This window comes from Alligator sinensis, unplaced genomic scaffold (genome assembly GCF_000455745.1).
Source record: "Alligator sinensis unplaced genomic scaffold, ASM45574v1 scaffold1081_1, whole genome shotgun sequence".
Taxonomy (NCBI): Eukaryota; Metazoa; Chordata; order Crocodylia; family Alligatoridae; genus Alligator; species Alligator sinensis.
This window is the reverse complement of record NW_005842921.1, coordinates 199,665-223,482: the sequence shown is the minus strand read 5'-3', so window position 1 is coordinate 223,482 and position 23,818 is coordinate 199,665. Positions and strand designations below refer to the sequence as shown.

The following is a 23,818-nucleotide window of genomic DNA, read 5'->3' as shown; positions in this document are numbered from 1 at the left end:
CCTGCTGATATTCAGCCTACATTTTTCCTTTCTTGGATTCATTCTGCTAGCCCTGATGATAGCCCCAGGTAGCACTAAACAATTCTTCTCTCTTCCTAGGGTTTACACCCACCAGGAATTTGTAGACAGTTATGTCCCGCCCCTTTAGTCATTGCTTAGTGAGCTCTACATATTGACTCTTATTAATCTATTCTTCTTTAAATCAGTCCCTTCAGGTCCTGGTAATATTTCTTACTGTTCTCTGACTCTTCATTTTGTCAATAACTTTCTGAGTATGTGATGTCCAGAATTAAACATAATATTTCAGGTTAATTGCGGAAAAATAGAAGGCTTGAGAATATTAGCATTATAAGTACCTGCAGCACTTGGCAGCTGTGTTCAAGGGCTTGCAACAGTGAACAAGTGTTATTAGCACGGTTATAACTGCCCTTGTTCCAACATAAGCTTTCTAGCATTGCATCTGCCTCTGGCATATCAGCTGATGCAATTGGTACTCCAGCTGTAGTTGTATATTACTTCTGTCCTTGGGTCAAGATTGTCCACTCCAGCACAGTTACCCTACAGACCAGTGGGGGCGCACAACGTTTTTCTGGCAGGCATGCCACAAGGTAAGCCCTGCCCACCCCATGCCACTCTGGTCCTGATTCTCTGCTTGACTGGCTGCTCTGCTTTCAGCTTCCTGTGTTCTGTGCTCCCTCTCTGATCTGCTGCATGCTGCTCACAGAGGCTGCCTGTGCCACTTGTGACATGTGCAGCAAGAATTGGCCACTCCTGCTGTGGATGATGAATGATTCACTTGTAAATTATAAGTGCTTTACATTTCATATGTGTATAAAATGCAAACTCTTCAACTTTGCAGTTAAAAAATGGACACAAGGCAGTGGACAGATTGCTGTGCTGAGAAGTATAGAATAGCTGTTAACAGTGCAGTGCTACTGCATTGGCGCGATGAAGATTTTGAATGAATTCAGCACACTGCATGCACCCAGAATAGATGCTGTGTCTCACTGTTGCTTTTCCTACTTCATATTTGAGATCTCTGGGTTTATCTTGTGAATCATGTTTGCGCACTTGACAGAGCTAACATTGTATGACATGCATGACACCCTTGAAAGGATCTCAAGGCACTCTGGTTGAGAATCACGCTATAGGGCCTTGTCTGACTAGAACTTCACAATACTGAGCCATGACATGGGGAGTCAAGATGGAAAGAAAGCACCAAATACCATTGGAAAATGCTTTATGATAACATCCAAGGAATTATATTCTGCATTTGTTCAGGGTGTTGGACTAGATGACCCTTGAGGTCCCTTCAGACACTGGGACTTGTTGATACTATTGCCAAGCTGACCATGTGTCATGTGGCTTGTCATGGCAGTGTAAAGCATGGTTCTGGGCTGATATATGAGGAGGCCCATGGAGCGTTGAAGGAGTTCTCTGAGAATGTGATCCAGGATGCTTTCATTGGAAGTACCAAGTGAAAGACCATGACAGCTATGGTTGGCGCACTGACACTCCAGGGCCATATACTACACAGATATTGTGGCTATGGTTTTTTCACAAAAACTGAACAACTAAGAAGATAATGACTCCTAATTCTCTACTGCTGGTAGTAGCAGTGGATTCTGTAATTAAGACAAGATGCAGACATGTCTTCATGTCTCAGAGTAGGGCCTAGATGGTAGAATAAGCCATGGTAAAAATGGCAAGGGTAAAATAGGCATGATTCCCAGCTATTCCACAGCTGCCAGTATTGCTATCAGGAAGGGTGCAATACATGCCATTGTTTTGTCAGTTGAGCTGTATCCTACTGTAGATGAGTCTGTAGAAAAGAATTGTTGTGTCTTACCTGTGTGAACCTTCTGGTATACAACTCCAAATATAACTGTGCTTTCCTCCTTCCCCCTTTTTTTAGAGCAGCCCATGCTATCTGCTAGTCTAAGTTACTTTTAACATAATTGCTTACCAGATGCTTATTCCTCAGGCAATGCCCACAAGAAACATGCCCTCAAAAACTCCGAGTCTCTGAAGCTTTCTTTGCAAAATTTCCCTTGTGCAGGCATATTGCTCACCATTACTAACACTGGTTTAGCTCTGCTAGGGCAAGCAGTCCTGGCAGCTGCAGCTTAAATGGGCTGCTGCCTGTTAAAACATGCATGGCCACAATTTACAAGAGTTCAGCACCTACAAGCTTGTTGGAAGCTGAGTGCTTTTGAAAACCTGGTCTTTATTTAGATGCTTTAATAGGAGCTGAGCTCTTTTAAAACATCTGGCTCCTGCTGTAGGTGCTGAGCCCTTGAAAAATTTTGCCTTGAGCTCTTTTGAAAATTTTCCACATGTCATTTTAAACTTGCTCTGAGTTGAGTTAGATGATGTGGTGCTTGAGAGGTCCTTCTAGTCTGGATTCCTTATTTTGCTAAACCCCATGGTGCTGAAGCAATGTTGGCATTGTTGGGAAATGTTTGTAAAACTTCCCTAGCCTCAAGTCATTCCCTCCTCTTGACTTCCTAGTGGATCCTATCTTTTGTGCTTCTGTCTTTATAGATGATGAAATCTTTTGTCCAGAGACAGGTTGTTTGTTTTTTTTGCATTTTCTTCTGTATAAGCAAATTGCTATTACTTATAATAATTTGATGGTTGAGTGATCACGCTAGAATCATCAGTGTGATATATATTAATCAATCAGTGCTGGATTCAGTGGTGGATATTTAGGTTAACAGTCATAGCAGGTATTAGAAACTAAGGGTAGGACAGTCTCTTGTTTCTTCTTGTCCTTCTCACAGTTCATACATGTGTGCAAGGCTATACATCAGGGATGGGCAATTATTTCAGGCAGAAGGCCACTTACTGAGTTTTGGCAAGCCATTGAGGGCCGCATGACAGGCAACCAGGGGCAGACAAATATTAATTTTTAGGGGCCTTGCAGGCCGGATAGAATGGCCACATTTTGCCCAGCCCTGCTATACATATATTCATGTAGATATTTCCCCCCTCCCCACATACACACGCATTGGAAGAAGAGAGATGGTTGTCGTCAGATGCATTCATCTGCCCCTCCCAGTTGCTCTGAGCAGTGTTTCATAGTTTCATAGTTGTTAGGGACTGGAAGGGACCTTACAGATCATTGGGTCCCTCCCCCCGCCACACTTGGGCAGGAAAGTATGCTGCTGTTCTTTGGATCTAGGATCTGTTGAAGTTATTGTGGGGATTTATGTGTGGCAAGTAGGTTGGCTAGGAGGTGAAGGGAGGGAGGGAGAAGCCTAAAGGGACAAGCAGTGTCTCCTACCCTGTCTCTGGTAGAAATTCTTCTAAAGCAGTGGTTCTCAACCTTCTTTGGACAAGGACCCATTTGTAAACATCGATGACCAGTCCTGACCCACTGCCCCAGCCCCCCCATGTGTGAGGCAGAGGGTGGGTGTTTGTGGGGGGGCATGGGGAGCCCCAAGCAGCCTGGAACTGGAACTAGGCTGGAACTCTGCCAGCCTGCAAGGGAAAAGCCACAGTTTCCTACATTTTTCTCCTTTAGAGGAGAATCCATTTTTAAAATTTGTTCTTAACCTTTTCATATATTCTTGCGACCCACTTTTTGGTCACAACCCACGGGTTGAGAAACACTGCTCTAAAGGGCAACACACCCTTGGTGCTATTGTCTCCTCCACTGAATGGTCATGTCTAAAGGTCCCAGCAGCTCTGGTGTCCTTTGCTGTGTTAATTCATTAGAGTTGTAGAGAAAGTTGCCCCTGGAACTACAGTAGCTGTTTAGACCACTCCAAAACATCACTTGGTCTTTACCTTGCCACAAGAAAGATAGAAAAAGGGATGGAGTGGAGTGCAATAGTCAAGGAGTAAGAGGGAACAGATAGTGGTTTCTGAGGGACAGGCTACAGGGAGAGAATTATAGGAGGCAAGAAGGAGTTAGGTTAGGGGTGGGCAAAATACAGCCTGCAGAAGGACTTTATCTAGCCTGTGGCATGTCCCTCTGTCCTTCCCAGCCCAGGTGCAGAGGGCAGCCGGGCTAGGATGCCCAATGACAATAGACACCCCCACCAAGTGAGCTGAGGCAGCTGCTAGCTTCTGAGCCAGAGCCCCAGCACCAAGACAGCTGCTTCTGTCCACCTCTCCCGTGATTGGAGGGAGCATCAGTGTCTGACAGGCTGCAAGATGGGGCCCTGTGCCGGGCACTTCAGGACAGGAGCCCGGCAGTGACTGGCTATATCTGCGGAGCGGCTGTTCCTGATTGCCTCTACTGCGTGGTGTCTTCAGCATGGCCCCTTTGTGTGGCTCCTGCCTAGCACTTGCCTCCTGATGTGCCCCATACAGCTCTGCCCACCCTGCAGTGCCCCTCCTTACGGCCCAGGGCCTTTGTACTCCCCATCTTGGTGGTGGCTCTGCAACTCCCAAGCCCCAGTCCACTGCCATGCTCCCACTTCCACTCAGCCCTTCATTGCCATTCCCAGCTCCTTCCAGCAGTGCCTGGGGCTGCAAATGGTGCCTGCTTAGGTCTCTCTCCTGCTGCCATTTGGGCTGGGCTAATGCTCGGCTCTGCACAGCACCAGGAGTTGAGGTGTTCATAGAGAGAGCTGAGCCCCTGCTGGGACCGCAGAGCTGGCAGGAGCCCCTTGCATTCCATTGGCTCTGGGGCCCTTCAGCTCATGATGCCCGATCATCTTGGCCTGGCCGCACACCCTACCCACGTGGGTCCCAGCCACTGCTTACTGTTTGGGTTCTGAGGGCTGCCACTGCTTAGTTGGGGATCCCAGCCACTTGCTCTGTGCCCATCCACAGCCCCATTCTGGCGGAGTGCAGAGCAGAGCCACAATCAGCTGCCTGCACACCCCTACTACAGGTGCCAGTTCCATCGGCAGAAATGTGCAGGGAGCGGCACCCATCGCAGGGGTGTGCAGGCGACTGATTGTGGCTCTGCTCTGTACTCAGCCGGGATGAGCCCACAGATGGGTGGCATCTGGGAGTGGGACAGGATGGGGGGCTGGAGCTGGGATCCCCACCTAAGCAGCGGCAGCCAGTGGAACCTAAACAGTAAGTGGTGGCTGGGACCCTCCCGGGCAGGGCACATGGCCAGGCCAATGGGATCGGCCCCTTGGGGACTTTTGGTGAGCTGTTGCGAGGGAGGGAGAGAGTGGGAGTGCTGACCCAGCCCGTGGCAGCTCACCAAAACTCCCTATGTGGCCCACAAGCCTAAATAATTGCCCACCTCTGAGTTAGGCCCTACTTAAAATGGCTGTCTCCATGTTTTGGGGGCCATTTTAAGTGTCTATTATTTGACTTGCTTCTAAGGATGTAATTTGAATGAATATGAATTGAATAAAAATGTTACATTCATGTACAAATCTGTTCTGATTTGGGGATTCATCTCCATCCTAACAATGTGTAAAATGCTGTGGGATGAGAGGTGATATATTATAGAAATGTAAGATATGAATTTTATATTTATTACTGACTTGGCAGGGTGCTTTTCACATCACCATTCAGGTACAGTTTTGATTAGATTTTTATGCTGAGTATCAGAGAAGCATTGCATGTGTGTGTGTGTGTGTTATGCGCACACACACACTCTTCTCTTTACCTTGCATGCTTCTTTTTTCTGATTAAGAAAAGGACCTCAGTTCCAAAGAAAGATACTGAACTGATACTCTGGGTAGCACCAGTGAGAGCTTCCCCTCCTGTTAGAGGGAAATTTTCCATGACATGGAATAGACCACTTCTAGCAGCGAGAGGACAAGAGTCTCTATGGCCAGTTACTGGCCTCTGCAGAAATTGTTAAAAAGGACGTTAGTTGACACCGTTTTGTGGGAATGGTAGTTTTTGAGATGTGGACTCTTGTCCAGAAGGACTTAGGATGAAAACTACTGAACTTATTTGATATGTGCCATTGAACTTTGAAGGGTGATAATAACAATATTGGCTTGCTCCCACCCCTGGTTGGATTGGAACTGGTTATCCGTAGGTGAAAGGGAGCCATAGTCCATCAGTAGTCCTGTGCTATCTAGTCCCCCACTGGTTGTAATTTCTCTGGTGGATTAATGTCAGTAAGGAACTCTGCTCTAGTGGCTGCCTCGTGAAGTCACAGTCGAAGCATGCTGTTGAGAGTGGTTTGTCTGCTTCAGTACTCGTATGACCCTCATCATGACTGGTGGAGTGCTTCACAAACGTGAAAGGATTTATCCTTCCTGAGAGAGAAAATAGTATTATTATTCTCGTTTTAATGAAGTACGGAGAGGTGAATTGCCTTGTTCAAGGTCACACAGGAGGTCTGCGGCAGAGCTGGAAACTAAAGCCAGCTCTCTGGATTTCCAGTTCCATGTCTTACTGGAGAAAACCATTCTTCTTTTTCCCCTCTCCATCCTGAGTGTGAAGTAGATTTTTCTCCTTTGTGTTGTGTCTGTTCCTGAGAATAAACAGACAATGTGGTACTTTGGGCTAGTGCAAGACTCATTTAACATTTTTGAAAGAGGAAAGAAGAAGAAAAATATTCTGTGCTATTAGTTGGCCCCTGATCTTTAGGGCTCTGCACATCTACTTGAGTATAAAGTGTTAGTGTACTGAAGACTGCATTTAGTGTTTGGCTTCTGGCAGTACCACAGGGTTAACTTAAACCTGATACTGGCATAGCTAAATTGCTGTTGATGAGCAGTCCTTGGGATGGAAGAACAGGTTAATGGAAAGAAAAGCCTTGGAGCTATCCCTGTATTATGGTCCACCTCACCAGAGAACTTTTCTCTGTCCCAGATACCAACAGAACAATCAGTTTAGCTGTTTGAGGAGAGAAGCTTAGATGTAGGTCCAGGAAGGTTAGATGTAGGTCCAGGAAGGGAGCTTGTATGGGGCTGGGTTGGTGTTGACCTGTAGAAAGTAAATCTGTAGTTTCTTACAAGAGCAATGCCTGCCTTTTATATTTAAAGTGGGGGGAGGAAAAGGGCTGGGGCAGAAGGTGGCCTAATGGGTGTAGTAGTTCATTTGCTCACTTCTAGTAGCTTGGAGTTCTACTAGTTAAGGCTAGAAGTTGTAGGAGTATAGAACATACTTCTCTTTAATTTCTGGAAGAAATACTGTCTGCCTCACAAAACCACCACAAGCTTAAGGCTGGTTTATGTGGGGAAATTATTATGGATATCCTCTGCTAATTCTGTGTGTGGATGTTCCTAATGCTTAGCAAGGGTGGGGAGTAGAGTAAGTGCATCCACATGGAGAATTACTGCAGAGTAACCAATGAGCAGAGAATTCAAACCTTCGCTTACTGTGCACAAACTTTCCTGCATAGAAAAGTCCTTAGATCAGGAGCATTCTCAAACTCACTTCCTGTCTGGGGCCAGATCTGGACCCTGGGACTCCTTGCAGGCCATATCCAGCCCAGGGCATGGGGGGTGGCTGCAGTGGCGGTAGCGGCAGCCCCAGCTCTCTCCCAGTGCGCTAGGCAGCAGTGATGGCAGTTGCTCTTTTTCCTGCTGTGTGCCCCATGCCAGAGCTGGGGCAGCAGCTCTGGCACAGAGTACAGGGCAGTGACAGCTCAGGCTCTGGGCCTGGCATGGTGGCAGGGGCAGTGGGGCCAGTGGCTCAGGAGCTGGGGCCACCACAGTGGTGACAGGCAAATTGGCCAGAGGGAGGGCAACCAAAGCTGTCAGCCCTTGCTCTCCCTCCTGAATCTGTCCCCCTCAGGACCCAAGGGCTCTGGATTCTGCCCTCAATCTCTGGTGACTCGCGGGGAGCAGGGTGGGCCGAATACAACGGCTCTGTGGGCCATAGGCTTTGACACTCCTGCCTTAGATAATACTTTCAGTTTGTGCAAAACAATGTTTGAGACAGTTATAGCAGAGAGGTGGTGCAGGGCAGGACTGAGGGGCATTAGCAGATGCATGTGGTGTGCTGTGGCTGGAATAGCTGAGGGCTGCAGGTTTGCCAATCATTGGCAGAGCTGTAGGGGAGAATCTGAACACTGGAATAGCAATCAGTGACTAATACAGAGTTACTGGGGGAAAAGGAGGGCAGGGCCTCTGAAAGAAGACAGTGAGGTGACCCTTTGAAGCCTGTTGGTTTCCTGTAGTGCTCCCTGATTTCCACCTCTTCTGCCCCAGTGACAGACATCAGCCTTTGTACAATCAATTCCTGTATTGTTCAGGCTGGGAGATAAGAGCTCCCTGCTGTCAAGCTTGGCGCTGGCAGCAGGGAAATCTCACCTCTGCCCATGGCAGTTCCACTCTGTGTTCCTCACTGACCCATGCTTGGCAGCTCTCCAACTCTCCCAGCTCCTGTGCTGGTTACCAACACACTCCTAGCCTGGCAGGCATTTCACTGCTTCATGGTGGGCTTGCAGGGTTGAAATACGGGAAGGGCAAATCAGAGGAATGAGGGGAGAGGTGAGCAATAGAGGCTCAGTCCACTTGGACTGCACATTGTATCATACAATAAGACTTGTTTCCCATTCTCTGTGTCAAGCGCGTGTTTAAGCTTGTGCTAGTCTTCTGGATACCTTCCCGGTGAGTTTTCCAGAGAATGAATACACATGAAATGCAATTAGACACAGATGGATGGGGGCTGGGGGAGGGGTGGGAGAAGAGTCTTGCTGGAAAATGGGGGGAGGGTATAGTTTAATTGAAAGGCCATGAGGCAGGCTGGTGTGTGTGTAAGGGGAAGAGATGTGTTTTAGGATCAGAAGCCTCCATTGGGAGATGCTTGCTAGGCCAGGGCCAGGAACCTGAGGAGGTTTCTCTGCTTGCTGCTGCTGCTGCTTTTGCTGTTGTGATTGTTTGAGAGCCAGAGGGGAGCAGCAGGCATGCCTCAGAAACGATTAATCATGTATGGCAGCACTGAGAGAGAAGAGCATGGTGCACACGCTGAGACCAGCACCTCCCCTGCTCCTGCCTTCAAGCCCTCTTGACTTGGGAAAGGCTTCTCCTCCCAGGCTGAAATCCAGCCCTGGGTGTGGGAGCAGGAGGAGGTAGCCCAGGCTTAGACTGTACGAACTCTGCTGCCTTCCTTTCTGCATTCCACAGATTGAGGTTTTTCGAGTCTGGAAGCCTAGATCTGTTTGGTCTGGGAGGGGTGAGGGGGGGAGGAAGCTGAACTAGCCCAGGCAAGAGCAGACAAAAACTCGGTTGAGAATTTCACCTGAGGAAAGGAGCCAGTACTGATTGTGACAACAGGTTCCACTTCCCAGGGACAGGGCACAGCACAAGCAAGTCTCATCTGGGTGTCCCATCCCCTCAGTGTAGCCAGACCTGCAGAATCATGAGACTTGCTTAAAATAATGGAGATTAAAACAAATAAATAAACACTTTTTTTTTTTTAATTTATCTTCTGGTGTTTGAGCCCTTGTTTGTCTCATTTCCAAGCTTTGCTCCACAAATGGGAAGGCTAGAAACTTGCTTTCATTTTTTTTTTTTTTTTTTTTTAATGAGGACTCTGGGAGCTGAGGCTGTAAGAAAAACACTAAACATCATGAGAATTGATAACAGTACAACCTCCATCTTCTCTTACACCCACCATACAATGCTGTCTGTATATGTTTTGTCCTCTTCATGAATTCCCTTTGCAGTTGTTTGCAAGGCTTCCCTGACATCCTGCTTTAAAGTGAAAGCAACATTCTCATCAATTTCACCATTGTTAAGAGCAATGAGACTGAGACATGCAGCTTGCTTCCCCTTCCCCTCCAAACCTTGCCCCCCCAACAAAACCAAACAACTTGTCTCTCTTATTTTTTATAGCAATTCTCTTAGGATCTTCATACTAAAAGAGCTATTTCATTGTTTTTTTCCACCTCCCAACTTTGTGCACTGATCTATGGAATCGTTCATCAACCCACCTAGCTGTGAGCACCATCTCTTGTTTTTTGGCACGAGAGAGATGGGCTTTGTGCTCAAGTTTATTATTGTAGGGTTGCTTGAACATGCTGCGCATGAGCGCATACACATGGGAAGCATGTGTTGTCATGCAATTACTATGAAAAATGAAAACTTTTAGGTGCTACCACCTCTGGCAAATAAAGAAGTGGCTAGAATCTAAAACATAGTTATTGCCTTTTCCTGACATTTAAATATATGCCTATATTAATATAGTGCTGTTGCAAATAGAAGATGGGTAGGGCATGCAAGGTTTTCAGTAGAAGTTTGGAACTAGCATGGATTTCTTAAGGCAGGGTTGAAATGCCCTGGTGGGACCTGTACGTGGCCTAAAGATAGAAATAGCTAGATTTGCAGAAGATGAGGATGGAGGTGCAGTGTGTGTTGCTAGTCAGGATTGAAATGGGCTAGTAACACTGGTATCTGACGAGCAGGGATCCTGGTTTTCTCTGATTTAAAAAAAATCCCCACTTTCGGTTTAAAAAAACCAGTATATAGTGGTGTTTTATTTTAATCACGGAAAAATGTGGATTTGGGGTTACTTTATTTTAACCAAAAATTGGGGATTTTTTTAAATTGGAGGATCCCTGCTGACAAGGCAGAGAACTGGAATAAATACTCTTCCCTCCCCTTTACAGTTGCTAATCATGGAAGACAGGACAAAAGAGGCTTGGACTCCAGAACTTCTCAACAGTGCTCCTGCATCAGCTGCTGTAATATGATGAGGTATTTCCCTCCCCTCTGGGGCTCAGCAAACTTCCTTTGTGGCTGTCTTATGCTGGTGAAGTGAAAGCCTGGTTTACACAACAAAGTTTGTGGTGGCTGAACTCCAGCTGCGTTCATACCCAGAATTTCTCTGTTCCAGCAGGACCCTCCTTTCTACTACTAGAGGTACCCCAGCATGCCTAGGGGAGAGAGGCTTCTGCTACTGTCCAGCAGCTCTCAAAAGGTGTATGCAGACAGTGCCATGCCTTCTACTGGCTGCCATGGTCCCTTGACCAGCTGGTGCCTTCCCAGGGTGCACTTCGCACTCTGCCAGCACAGCTGCTGTAACAGCCATGAGATGTATGGGTGTGCGTGTGTTCTGGCTGCTTGGCAGTGGAGGCTGCTGTCTGCCGCTAGATGTCCTGACTGCAAAGGAAGGGACATGTAGACGGCCTAACAGTGGTGTTAGTGGGTGCTGGAAGCAGTCCTTGTACTGTTAGATATGTGGTTGACCCCATGCTGAAGCTAGTATGTAGTCCTAACAGCTTAGCCCTTCACCTCCCTTCACAGAGGTGTTTGCTGAAACGTGAGGCCCGACAATGAGGTGGGAGAAGGGAGTTTTCCTTTTATTCTTCCTCCTGCCTCAGAACAGTTGACCTTTTAATTTTTGATGCATCAGGATTTAGGTGAGTTGAGCACCTCCTCCTCAGAGGCTGTGCGGAGGGGTTTCTCTCTGTTGCCTGAAGGAGCCCTCTGTCCATTTGAGTGGGAGGATGTGTCGAGTGCAGTGGGGATGGAAGGTGCCTTTGCACCTGAGGTTTACCACACTGCCGGAGGATGTTGTGAATCTAAATTATTCACTAGATTATTTTAATCTGAGGAAGAACAATAAAGGGGCAGTTGAACATTTTTTTAACCTCTCTCTTTTTTGTAATCAGGAGGGCAAAGGAGTAATGCAGTGATGCAGAATGCAGGGAGCTGGGCTGGACTGCTATTAACCTCTTGGCATAGAAATGACAGATGCCTGTTGGAGAAGAAGGCTTTATCGTGTGCCTTTTAGGGAACAAGAGGGAAGTGCTGTGTGAGAGTGGGGCTCTGAGTACTGTAAAGCTGGGGAGCAAATGCTCCATCTCTAAGACGGTGGAACGGAATTGGGCTTTTGGTAGTGCTTTTCACAACCCCTGGATCCCCGGGTGACGTGTAAATGCAGCAATGAAGTGTTTGGTATGGACAGAAGTCTGAGCCAAGGGCTAAGATGGAAACCCCTCACAAGGCAAACGTGTAGAGAGAGGTTAGTTGCCATGTTAGCCTGAAGCGAGATAGAAGGCAGGGTAGGGTGGCAAACATGGCAGCTCTTTCCTGCCCTCTGCCATTGCTTGTGTGCATCTCGTACATTAAAACCGCTCTGGCTGAGAGAGAGGGAAGCTTGACCACCACACCGGCAATATCCTTGTGCACAAGGAAAAGTAGCAGGAGGGAGTCTTTAATTTCCTTTGGGAACAGCAGCTAGCCAAAAACAGGGCAGAGTGGAGCTCTTTTTAATGTCATGTCTCCTTTGAAAGATGGCACCTCAGAGGCTGTGTCCTGCCCTGCCTTGGATGCTCTCTGACAGTGTAATGTGAGCTTTGGAAGATAACAGAGTGGGGGCTGGCTGCCAGGCTCCCTTTAATCCCCCCAGCTGGCAAACAGGAGGTCTGTGTCGGTTGCCGGGGCGATGGCGGGAAGCTGTGTTAGTTTAATGAAGCGTTGGGAAGGCTGCTGTTTATTTCAGTGGAGTGGGGGTTCTCTCAACTGCCAGCGCCTTCCCCGGGGAAGAGGGGGCTGCCAGAGATTTTACAGACTCCCTGTGCCTCATTTCCCCTACCCCCTCCTCTCCTGGACTCCTCCAGTCTACCCTCCCAAAGGGCTTGGGAGTTTGCACTGGAGCTGTCTTTGATTGATGCCTGCCATCCAAGCAAGTTTGTCTGTTTCCTTTCTATCATCAGCTCCCAGGAAAAGTTTGTTCTTTTTTTCCACTCCTCTGTGTAGCCCTCCCCACAAGTGTGGCCTCCTCCTAATCAAGCATATCTCCTCTCCTGGAGAACTGTCACCTACGCCTCTGCCCCAGGATAGCTTCCACCGTGAGAGCGCCCTCCAGCAAGGCAGAATCAATCCTTGCCATATGCAAGAGAGCGCTTTTCTCCTTAAGTCTTATTTCTTCACTCACTCTTATGGGGATCATCAATAACCAGTCTGGGATTTTGAATTTATTCTTTGGTTGAAAAGTCAGTGTTTTTGCATTAAGGTGACCCAAAGAAGAGAGAAGACTATCTTTATATGCCTTTCTATGATTGAAAAGGCCTGAATGTGGACCTTTTCCCCTCTTCCCTGCACAAAAGAAATTCAGGGTTTGTTTAACCTCCTCTTTTTTTTTTTTTTTTAAGATTTCGTGGACATCTAGTATACTAATCAGTTTCTGACATCAAGCAAACTGTGCAAATTATATTTTATTACTGACATTTTTCAAGCAACCCTTAATCAGACCGTTTAAATATTAGGGGAGTTTAAATAAGTGTTGACAAACTAATGTTTGTGTGAGAGAGCAAACTGTGGGGTTCAGCACCCTCATCCATTCTGTTATGCGCCAAAAAATCCTCTCAGTTCAGGTCTCTGAATCATCTAAGTTTTTCAGAAAAAAACGGGGTAGCTGAGACATGTCTCCTGCAGGCGAAAAGAAAAGAAAAGCCTTCCAGACTCTATTTTTTCCCTTTATTCCATCATACTGGAAGCATATCTGATTTTCTCTCCTTCTCTTTTTCTGATTTCCATTAAAGGTACTATATAAATATATATCATCCTGGACCAGTTTGCATGTCACTGCAGTGTGTGAGGGTGTGAGAACTTCCTTTTGCTGTGGTGGACAGTGGCTTTTGGACTCCAAGTGTTCAGGACCCCTCTCTCCTGAATACACAGTGGCACTTTCCCCTTTTTGTGCCTGCCAAAATGTCTTTTCCTGGTGCCAGGGACAGCAGTGTCCTGTGGGAATTTGCAGGCTTCCTGTGCCAGAGCTGCTGTGTTGAGGAAAATGAGTATTTTCCTCAGCATGAAAGCTGTATCAATCCAAACTCTCCCTACCCCCTGTTGCTAGCCTTCTCTCCATCCCGTTCTCTCTCTGTCTTTGTGAGTCTTAAGCACTGTGAACTGTTTGGTAATTAAAAACCTTTGAGGGGGATATTATTGAGTTAACATTAGTTATTTTGTCATGCTTGTGGGGGGGGGGGGAAAGAAGAGAGAGACTGATACATCCCCAGGGAGATCTGCACTGACAAGGGGTGGGGGAAGCGGGAGGAGGAGGAAGTGGGGGCGAGATTGGCAGGTGACTGCCAGCTCCGAAGAGATGACAGCAGCAGCAGCTCCTCCAGTCCCACTTGAACGCTGCACTGCAGGTACTGGGGTAATGGGTGGGAAGTGGTGAAGAGGAATATCAAGGTGGGTGGGTGGAGGGAGGGCATTGATGTGGGGGAGTTGATTTCTGCTGAACGCCAAGATGAAGAGACGATGCTCTCTCTCCCTCTTGCTCTCTCTCTCATTCTTTATACATCTATCTGTCTATATATATATATGTATAACCATTAATAGTTTGGTTCTCTAATATATTCTCCTTTATATAAACAAAGAAAGCAAAAACAGCTTCTCCAAGCCCCATAGTACTCAACCTACATGTTTGCTCCTCCCTCCCTCCCTTTCCCCCTCCCAGCACAATATTCTGTAGGACCCTGGCCTTAAATTCTGTGCTGGTTTTGACCATTGCTTTAGAATACTGCAGCATAGTTTTAATTTTTAACGGAATAGGATCATCAGGTCCCCACCCCCTGCACTTCCATGTTACTAGGCCTCTTCACAAAAAATGGGGACACCTTTACAATCTTAGCCTTTCCATTTTATGCTGGTGATTATCCTACTACAAAATTAATTGGATCCTTTTCAGGCAGGTCAACCAAGACTGGTGGGTGAGACTTAGATTGACACCTGGCTGGCATCTGCAAAAATCACCATCACTATTTTTTTTTTTGAGTGGGGGTGGGGATGAGGCATCTGTTTGCAAAACGAGTTTTGGGTGTTTGCTGTACAGGGATTAGGGTGGGGTGTAAAAATGGAAGAATTACTCCTTCATGCATTATTTTAAAATAATATATATTAACAAAAGTTTTGCGGGGACTGCTGTGCACCACAGGCTGCCATCTTTTGCAAAAGTTTGCAGAATATTCCCTTCTTCCCCCCTAGGTCTCTCCTGAGAACCCTAGCCTGCAAGATAGTTACAGCTTTCTAAATTGGTTATCATCATGACAGCATCAGGATTTGGAAACAGCTGGTACGTGCTTATAAGCTGTACTGGTACCTCTGATTCTACAGGCTTGTTCTCTAGAATCTCAGCTGTCATTTTTTTTTTCAAGCAAGTCTCTAGTTGTTATGGTTGTGAAGAAAGCCTCAAAAATGTGAAGGAAGTGTGACCAGTGCAGAGGGATCTATGTGAGCCTGCAGAGAGCAATAACTTTGAGAAGTGTGAACAGCCCCTTTTGTCTCAGTGATGGTTTCACTCAAATGCCCAGAGATGATGATTCGAAAGTCAGCATTGCTAAGAATTTCGTTTCATGTGCAAGAAAAGAGAAGGGGGATCAGAGATGTGCATGCCTTGTTGTGAGTGACCACACATTTTGTTGCCACGTGTGGAAGACATTTGGGAGACACCATCCCCATCCTTTCCCTCCATGCACACAGTTTATAGGCATACTGAAGCCCCACCCAGCTAAGTACAAGAAACATAGGGAGCACATATGATAGTATTTTGAGCAGCTACCTGTTCTCTGGTGGGCATGCTCTTTTCAGTGACTGGTGCAGTTGGAACTTATTTTGCCCACAAAACTTGGAAGGATACCACCACTTTTATTTCTCTCCCTCAGTCTGACCTCTGTATTACGTTTAACCACAAAGATCTTTGCTTTGCTCTAGCATTACTGTGAATGGTACATCATCTTCATCTGAGGATGTTATTTTGGCACATATTGATCCATTTTTGAGCCCAGTGACTGGGTGGCAGATAGTAGTTTCATAAATCTGGTGACAGTCTGATACTGTAGAGCATAAATCATCTGTTGAAAGGACAACAGTGGTAGGACCTGTCAGCAAAACTGAAAAATCTGGGGGAGGAGGAGAAGTAGGACACTTCTTTGATTCTCCCCACCCCAGCACATGTACACCAACACGTTTTAAACCGTTTTTTAGGCAAGGAGTTGGTTCATTTCTCCCAGTATAATTCATCCTGATTATACAATGTCAGTTCCTTGTCATGTGAGCAATACTGCTGCATTGGGAGTGAGGGACTTTAGGACTCCATTTTCAAGCACCCACTGATTTTTTTTGTCTTTGAAACTGGCTTCACAGAAAATAAGACAATCAGACACCTTGACCCTGCTTTTCAGAGGGGTGGAGTGTGGATGACTTCAGCTGGCTTCACTTGACACTCAATCTATCTGAAAATGATGCCTTGGGCATCTTAAGCTGAGCACTTTAAAAGTGGAGACTTAAAATTGTCGGTATTGGCATTTTGGCCATTTTTTTACACAGTACTATTCGGTACAGACAGAATTGCTATTTTAATCCAAGATGTCATAATTGTCCTTCCCCAGTGTTCCTCTTGTGGTCCAATGACTAGGACATAGTACTGTAAGCCAGGAGATCTGGGTCCTGTTCCTGGTTCTGAGAGGTTGTGAGATTCCCTGGACAAATTGCTGAACCTATTTGAGCTCTGGTTTTCTTACCTGCAAAATGGGTATGATGATTGCTCATCTGTGTAAGGCACTCTGAGTTCTGTGAATGAAGTGCAGTACAAATGCTAAATATCAATATTGCTGCTTATTAATGTACGCCAGAATTTCCTCCCTGAGGGAGCAAAAAACCCCTCACAATTGATAGAACTGAAATTTTGGCAAGTTTTGGGGAGGGGGTTAGCATAAAGCTAGCAATGGGAAGTAATTTTAATTTAAGCTGTCTTTTTCCTCTGCAGTTGGCTGGTTTTGTTTAAATGATTGGCCTTCAGGTGGCTTTATTTGCTTTTTGTGCTTAACTGAGGAACATTAATGGTTATCCTTGGTGACTTTCAGCTGGCGCCTCTGCACCCCAGCCCTTTTCCAGCCCTGTTTTCCCTTACCCTCCTCTCCTTCTATTCATAATCCCCTGATGCCCAGCAGCAAGCCTTTAGGGTACATGCGCATGTGAGGAGAGCTCGAGTTGGGGAATTAATATTCCTGGAACATAACACCAGCAGCATGCACACGCTGAGGAGAATATTAGAGCTATTAGCGGTGGGAGTTAGGAGTGCATGCAATATCTAGATGGAGAATTCAGTGTGATTAATCTGCCTCTAAGCAGCAGCCTCCGGGCTCTGGGAATTCTGTGGCACGTTTGGAATTGGAACTTTTTTTAATTACCTTTCCGCACCAACAAAACAATCGCGGTGTGTGAAAATAAACCTGTTCATTCCTTGCCCTGTCTCCTTTTTCTTTTTTTGGATGAGATAACAGAGCTTAGATCCTGACTATTCACAATCCCACTAGCTCCCACAGCACTTTGCATTAGTGTGTGTATGAGAGATGGGGTGTGTGTATGGGGGGAGGAGAGGGGAGGCTAGCTTCCCCTCTCCTCCCCCCATACACACACCCCATCTTTCATACACACATTCCAAGTCAGGTAATAATGGCTCTGGGGACGACCTAAAGCACCCTTGTTCTAGTTTCTGTTAGACTGATTTTCTTTTCCACCCTTGCTTAATGTTACTGGGTATCTTGGCTGTCGCACAATGCAGCCATGCTGCCACAGTGGTTGCTTTTTGGGGCCAGCTGAGTTGAAAGAGATTGTTAGGAGGAAAGGACTGGATGACTGAAGGTTTCCCTTAGGCTGTCAAGAGAAAATAGAACCTTGGAACATGGTCCATATAACAATTTTTACAAATCTGGGACCAAATAGTGACCAATGGTGCTGGGAACAATAGGGAAAAGACTTGGATCTTTCTGCTCCTGAATCATGCTATGGACCACCCCTCCACCCCCCTAATAGGAGCGGGGTTCTTTCTTTCAATAAAGACCATTTTACTAACATGCTGGTATAAAACCCCACAGCCAGCTGGAGAAGAATTTCCCCATGACAAAAGTGGCAGGAGACCTCCTCCTGCACTCTGCTGTGGGCATTTGGACCTATTCCAAGATATGGAGTAGTCCATAGGCAGCACTCCAGGAGCTCCCATCCATAAGAACAGTGGTACTCAATGTTTTGGCTCCATGGGCCAGAACAGCAGCATGGTACCAGTCCATGGACTGGATTGGGCCCCACACAAGCTCACCTGGTCCCTGTATATCCAGATCTGGCCACATGCACTGAGATCGGGCCTTGGCGCCCCACCTATCCCATCTGGCACTGTGCACCAGGATTGGGACCTGGTGCTCCGTGCTGGCCCTGCATGCTGGGATTAGGCCCTGGCACTCTCTGCCAGCCCTGAGTGCTGTGGTCAGACCCCATGCACTGGGATTGGGCCCCACATTGCCCCCACCTGGTTCCACATGTCATGATCAGGCCCTGCATCTCCCTGTGTGCCTGATCTAAGGGGCAGGGCTCCCAACAGGTTCAGAAATTTGGTGGTAGGAGAGTGGTGAATGTTCCCCTGCTGCTAAATTTTCAGACCCTTAGGGAGCCTTGCAGGCTGACATGGTTCCAGGGGCCACATAGAGCCCACGGGCTGGGGGTTGAGCATTTTCTAGCTGTTCCAGACTTTGAGGGGTCGTTCGAGCCCCTGAGATGGCCCTGAATTCCTATGATGCAAAGGTTGCTTACTGCTTTCTTTTATCCCTGCCCCAAGCTGGGATACATCTTTCCGTGTTGGGCCAGGGAACCTAGATTCCCTGTTACCCATACATATTCTGTGACACATGGTTGAGAACTTCCAATTGTGTTCTGTAGGGGCCAGTGGAAAATGTACCTGCTAGCCCAAGGGTTCTCATCCTTTTCAGATTCAAGACAACCCTCATTAGATTCAGGAAACCCTTCAGAAAATTACAGCTCTTAATTTTCACTCTTTTTTTTTACTATGGAGCAATTTTTCTGTTGCAAAGAACTCAAAGCCCACAACAGGTCAGAATATTTTTAACACTATGGGTTCCTCTTTGCTATTTCTGAATTTATCTTGTGCATCATATTTGCACATCTAACAGTGCTGACAGTGTATGGCACTCTGTGGCACTCTTAAAAAGATCTCAGGACACCCCAGGGTGTTACATCAACCTGGTTGAGAATCACCTTGCTAGCCAGCTCTCTGCTAGGTTCTGGATCATTTCTTTTCCACTTCCAACTCCAGGCATAGATCTTTCCTCTTCCTCCATGGAAAGAGGGTGTGGAGGACCAGCCACCCTTTGTTTCAGTATTTTCCTCCCCCCTTCCCCATCCCAGATGTGGGCTTTGCAACTGGGAAAATGAATGGGTAGACTGTGAGGAATAGAAGCCGTTGTCCTCCTTTGGCTCTGAAGAGGTGCTCTTCCCTTAAAAAAAATGCAGCTCCTCAATGTACCCCACAGAGGTTCAGGAGCACGCATCCCAGAGGAGTTTGTAGTTGTGTACTCCCAATCTAGGTAGTATGTAGGGCTGCTATGGGCCAGATGGTATTTTGAAGCACAAGACCTCTCTATGTGGACCGCTAGACTGGATTCACCCTAGAGCCTGTTCCATGAAAGAGGTTGACAAACCTTTTTCTCTCCCTCGAATGGTACAATATAGAACTTTGTGGCTCACTCCAGACCATCTGCAGCAAATTAAAATGTCATGACCTGTTATTCAAACCACCTTGTCATATTAACACTTGAAGACCTTTCTAAATATAACTGATTTTATGCAAGCAACATTGTTTAATTTTGCATTTCACAGGGCTCCCACAGTGACCCAAGACTTGCTTCTTTAGTTTCCTGGTTTTTATACCTCATCCCAGTATGGGTGTTTGTTGGTACTGCCTACTTTGCAGGAGAAGGTGGGCATGTAGAAGAACTAAATAAAAGCAAATTTGACAGTTTTTTTTTTTCTTCCCTTGACAGTATTTGAAATTGGGTTAAGTTCTGTCCAATCCTTTGAAAACAAGATTTATCCCCTAAAAATTTCAGCCCAGTTTAGGTTGATGCTGCCCTATTATTTTGGGACTTGGTAAAAAGCCCTTGAAAATGTCAGCCACTGTTTTATTGCTTTGATGGTGCTTGGTTCTTGGACAGTTTATGAATGTCACCATGCAGTAAGGAATGTGCTAGAGCTGTGCCCTTTCTCTTACTTATTTCACCCCTCCACCCAACACCAGAGCAGGTAGAAGCTGGAAGTGCTGCAGGGAACAAATGCCTCAGTGTTGACTTCTGTCAGGCCCAGATCCACCCCAGGTGCATGATTACACTTTCTATCTGACCTGCAGCACCTCTTGGAGTTCAGTCTAACATCTTCAGAGTTCTTTGCTAATGCTAATTAGTATTATTTCAGTCCAGACTCCCAGCTTTGCTTTGGCAGTGTCTTTGCTACTGCCCATCAGTCTTCACCTGTAGCCTCCCCTGTTAGACCATGCAGCCCAGCTCTGCTAATGTACCTCAGTCCTGACTTGCAGCATCCTCTGCTGTTCTAACCTTTCCCCCTGAACACTTTCCTCATAGTTTCAGTCCTGAGTCTCTCCCTGCACCCCAACCCCCCACCCTAAGTTCACATTGGTCTTATCCTATAGTGCATCCTCCTTACTGGAGGCTTGGTATCTTGCATGTAGTTTTGTCAATGCACTTCAACCCAGAGTGGGTTGCCGGGGTGGGTGCATGGCACAAAATGATCATGTCTTGTGCAGGCACACACTTCTCTGCCTCACTCAAACCACTTTTGATTAGATATTTTCATGGCGAGGACAAGCTTTACTTGAGAAATATAAAGAAAGCACATTTTACACAAAAAGTGATTTCCTTGGCCAGCCATTTCCTGTGTGCCTTTTGTTACTATTGCAGATATGTGTTTGAATAAGAGCCTTTCCTCCTCCCCTCTCCTATTCCTCCCTGTTCTTTCCTGCAGTGAAGTCACAATCCAGTGTTTGTAGACTCCATGTGATGTCAGAGACTCAGCCTTGTGACTTCACTTGCAGGCTCAGGCAGAAGGTGCAGACGGGCTGACAGAAGAAAAAAAGCCCCCTCCTCTTCCCTTCTCCCCCCCCTCCCCTTTGGTTTATAAAACCAGTAGCTGAGATAAATCGGAAGGGGGTGGGGAGAAGCAGCAGGGAAAGCTGAGAATGATGCCAGAAAGGTACAGTAAATTGGCTTTATGTCTCTCTTCTTCTTGAAAGTTTAGAGTGTAAAATTGCCCTGCAGAGGCCAGATCTTGCAGACCACACGCATGTGTGTGCCACCCAGTGACACTCTGGCTGTACAGTGCATTCTGTGACGGGGGGGTGTGTGTGTGTGTGTGTGTGTGTGCGTGCATGTGCAGGGAGGGAGGTAGTGAGGGATGCAGGGTAGGGGCAGGGAAACAGCTTAATACCGTTTCTCAGAGGAACACAGCTGGAGTCCTATTTGGCTGGTCACAGTGAGCCTCTCTCTTGTCCGTTTCAAAGGCCCCAGCTGCTGGCTGTTCCCTGCATTCTGTCTTCAGCTTTGAAACCGACATAAATGGGTTATTGGGTTTGTGCGTGTGATTTTTTTTTTCCCCCTGTGCGTAATTTTTTTTTCTTTTCTCTTTTTGTTTTTTTTGTGGTTGTTTTTTTTTTTTTTGCTTTGCGGGTTCGGAAAGGGTGGGGGCCTGGTATTTGAATGTGGTGGGTGTATGCCTAAGGAGGGAGAAAGGCAGGGCCTTAGGGTCACATTCTCAAGGGCTGCAAGAGATGATTTCCTTTTTAATATCTCCATCTTTTTAACTGACGACGGTACAATAGCAGTGTGGGTGCATCAGCAAAGAACTGCCTTAAAAAAGCGGGGGGGCTGGTTAACTTGCCCCTCCCTTCTTCTTTAGCAATTTTTTTTCTGTGTCCAATTTGCCTTTCATTTGAGATTTTGGACAAAGAAGAGGGCAGTGGGTGGGCTGCTTTGAGTTTTGTGATATAATGCGACTGGAGCGAGAGAGTAAAATGCAGACAATTAAGAAATGGAGCAAGGGCTTTGCTCATTCAGTCTGTTGAGGAAGCCGTCATTTTGTGTTAGTGTGCGTGTCTGCGGGAGGAAGGATGGGGAGAGAGTGACAGTGGAAGGATGTATGACATTGTGTTGTCTCTGTACTTGTTAAATGCACTCTCCAGGGACAAGGGACTTCAAAGGAAATCAGCAGACAAGGGGGTCCTTCTAAAAATGACCCCACCGTGAATTGCGTTTGACTTGGCTCTTATGGGCAAAGATGTTGTGATTTGTTCTGCTCTTAAAATGAAGGGCTGGAGACAGAAAGTGCATGCAGGTGTTGGGCAAGCTCCTCTCTGCCACAGCTGTGCCAGCACACCTCATCCCTGTGACCAGCAGTGGCTCTGCTGTTCCACTCCTACCCCTCATTGGCAGAGCTGTGTTACTCTCATCCTGAGAGCCTGCAGCATCCCCTGCCCTCCTGCCAATTCACTTCAGTTCTAATGACCTACAGCACCCCCTTTTTTTTTTCTCACTACTGCTGGACCCTTGCAGTCTTCTGCCAGTGCATCTCAAGCCTGACGAATAGCACCCCCTGCAGTTACAGAGCCAGTCTTTTGTAGCACAGATGTATAATTAATCGTGCAGCACTTTCACAGTCTAAACAGGCATGTGAATTATTGGAAAAGACCCACCTACTGCATGATTCTCAAAATATTTAATTCTACTGACCTCTGGGAAAGACTCTGCTGACTATAGTGTGGAAATACCTGTGTTTAATGTAGCTTCAGTGGTGATATGAGTTATGATTTGAATCTACAATTTCAGCGGTGAAAAGCTATTGGTCTAACTCAGTGCAGCAAAATTTCTTCCCTGCTCCCCACCTCTGGCTTGAAAGGACTTAAGTGGTCATTTGCATCTTTTTGTCCTTCTCATGGTTTTAAGGGTTCTTACTTGCAGCTCGGGGGATTTGTTAGCTTGATTTTTATCTTAAAAGTATTTTACATTCTCTAAATACCAGGAGTTATGTTAGTTCCTCTAAGCCATGACCAGTTGCTAGCTGAACCATGGAGCCTGGTTTGTCCTCAGCCAGCTCTGAGGGCAGAATCCCCTAAGACATCCACAGATCTCATGCTTCTGCTGTTTTCCCCCCACTAATGACACATGTCCAGCATTCTCTAGGCAGGGTTGAGTACTATATTTGCTGTGAGCTGTGTGTGGGTGGAGCAGGGAGGGGAAACAGTGTGAACTAGAGGGCAGAGAGGATAGTGGGGATGTAACCTAGCCAATGTGATGCAGGAAAGGCCTTAAACTGTGTCTTGCTATCTTGCTACTGGATTGATCCATACAGTATATTTCTTTGGACTTTGTACAGACCTGTTTTAAATCACTGATGAGACTGGGTTCCCTCCACTCTCTTTTTCTTTTCTTTTCTCTAAATTCCCTTCAATTTGCAGAGAGCCATTACCCAGCACTGTAACCATATGTGCTGTGTGCTGTAACTGCGCAGAACCCTACTGCATGTTGGAAAGTGACAGGGTTAAAACCTTTTCCTAAGCAAGGGAAAGGTCCCCAGGTGTCTTCCTTCACTCTCTTAATTGCAAGGAAGGAAAGAGGCAGACTCCAGCTGGGTATGAGACCTTATCAAGAGGATAAAAGCATTGGGGTAAGGCACTGTCCTTCTGAGTAAGGGAAATTCTGGGCAGGAGGTGCCTGCAGCTGCTGGTAAAGGGGAATTTGAAATTATTTATTTTATGTCTCCTTGTTATGACAGCCCCTCTTTTTGCAAGCCCTGCTGCTTTTTTGTCTTTTCCCTTCAATCTTGAAGGGAAAAAAAACCCCTTAACCACTAAAGAAACCCGCTAATTATTACCTAATGCTAGCTGGTGACTTACTGTTTCTCTAGGGATGTGAAGCTGGCTAATTCCTGATGCAATGGCTGTAGTTTTTCTGCTACATTAGAGAAGCAAGCCAGCACTTTGATCTTGCAGAATGAATCCTATCATGAAAGTTTGGTAGCAGAGCTGCCATTTTCCTCCTTCTCTCAACTCTTGGGTCTGCCTCCCCCCTGTAGCGGACTGGCTTGGATGTGGCTAGGATTCTATGCCACAAGTCATTACCATGAAA

General features: G+C 46.5%; 1 protein-coding gene across 9 annotated transcripts in view; it reads left to right on the top strand.

Moving 5' to 3' along the window:
* The window catches only part of TCF20 (transcription factor 20), a 209,778-nt gene that overhangs the window by 55,748 nt on the left and 130,212 nt on the right, over positions 1–23,818 (top strand). For 5 of the 9 annotated variants that reach the window (XM_025192414.1, XM_025192413.1, XM_025192423.1 and 2 more), the window contains one exon: positions 10,493–10,580. The exons of the other annotated variants lie outside the window; for them this stretch is intronic. The gene's annotated coding sequence lies outside the window, so the exon portion shown is untranslated. Of the gene's footprint in view, positions 1–10,492; positions 10,581–23,818 lie in introns of those variants that run through there. 9 annotated transcript variants of the gene reach the window in all.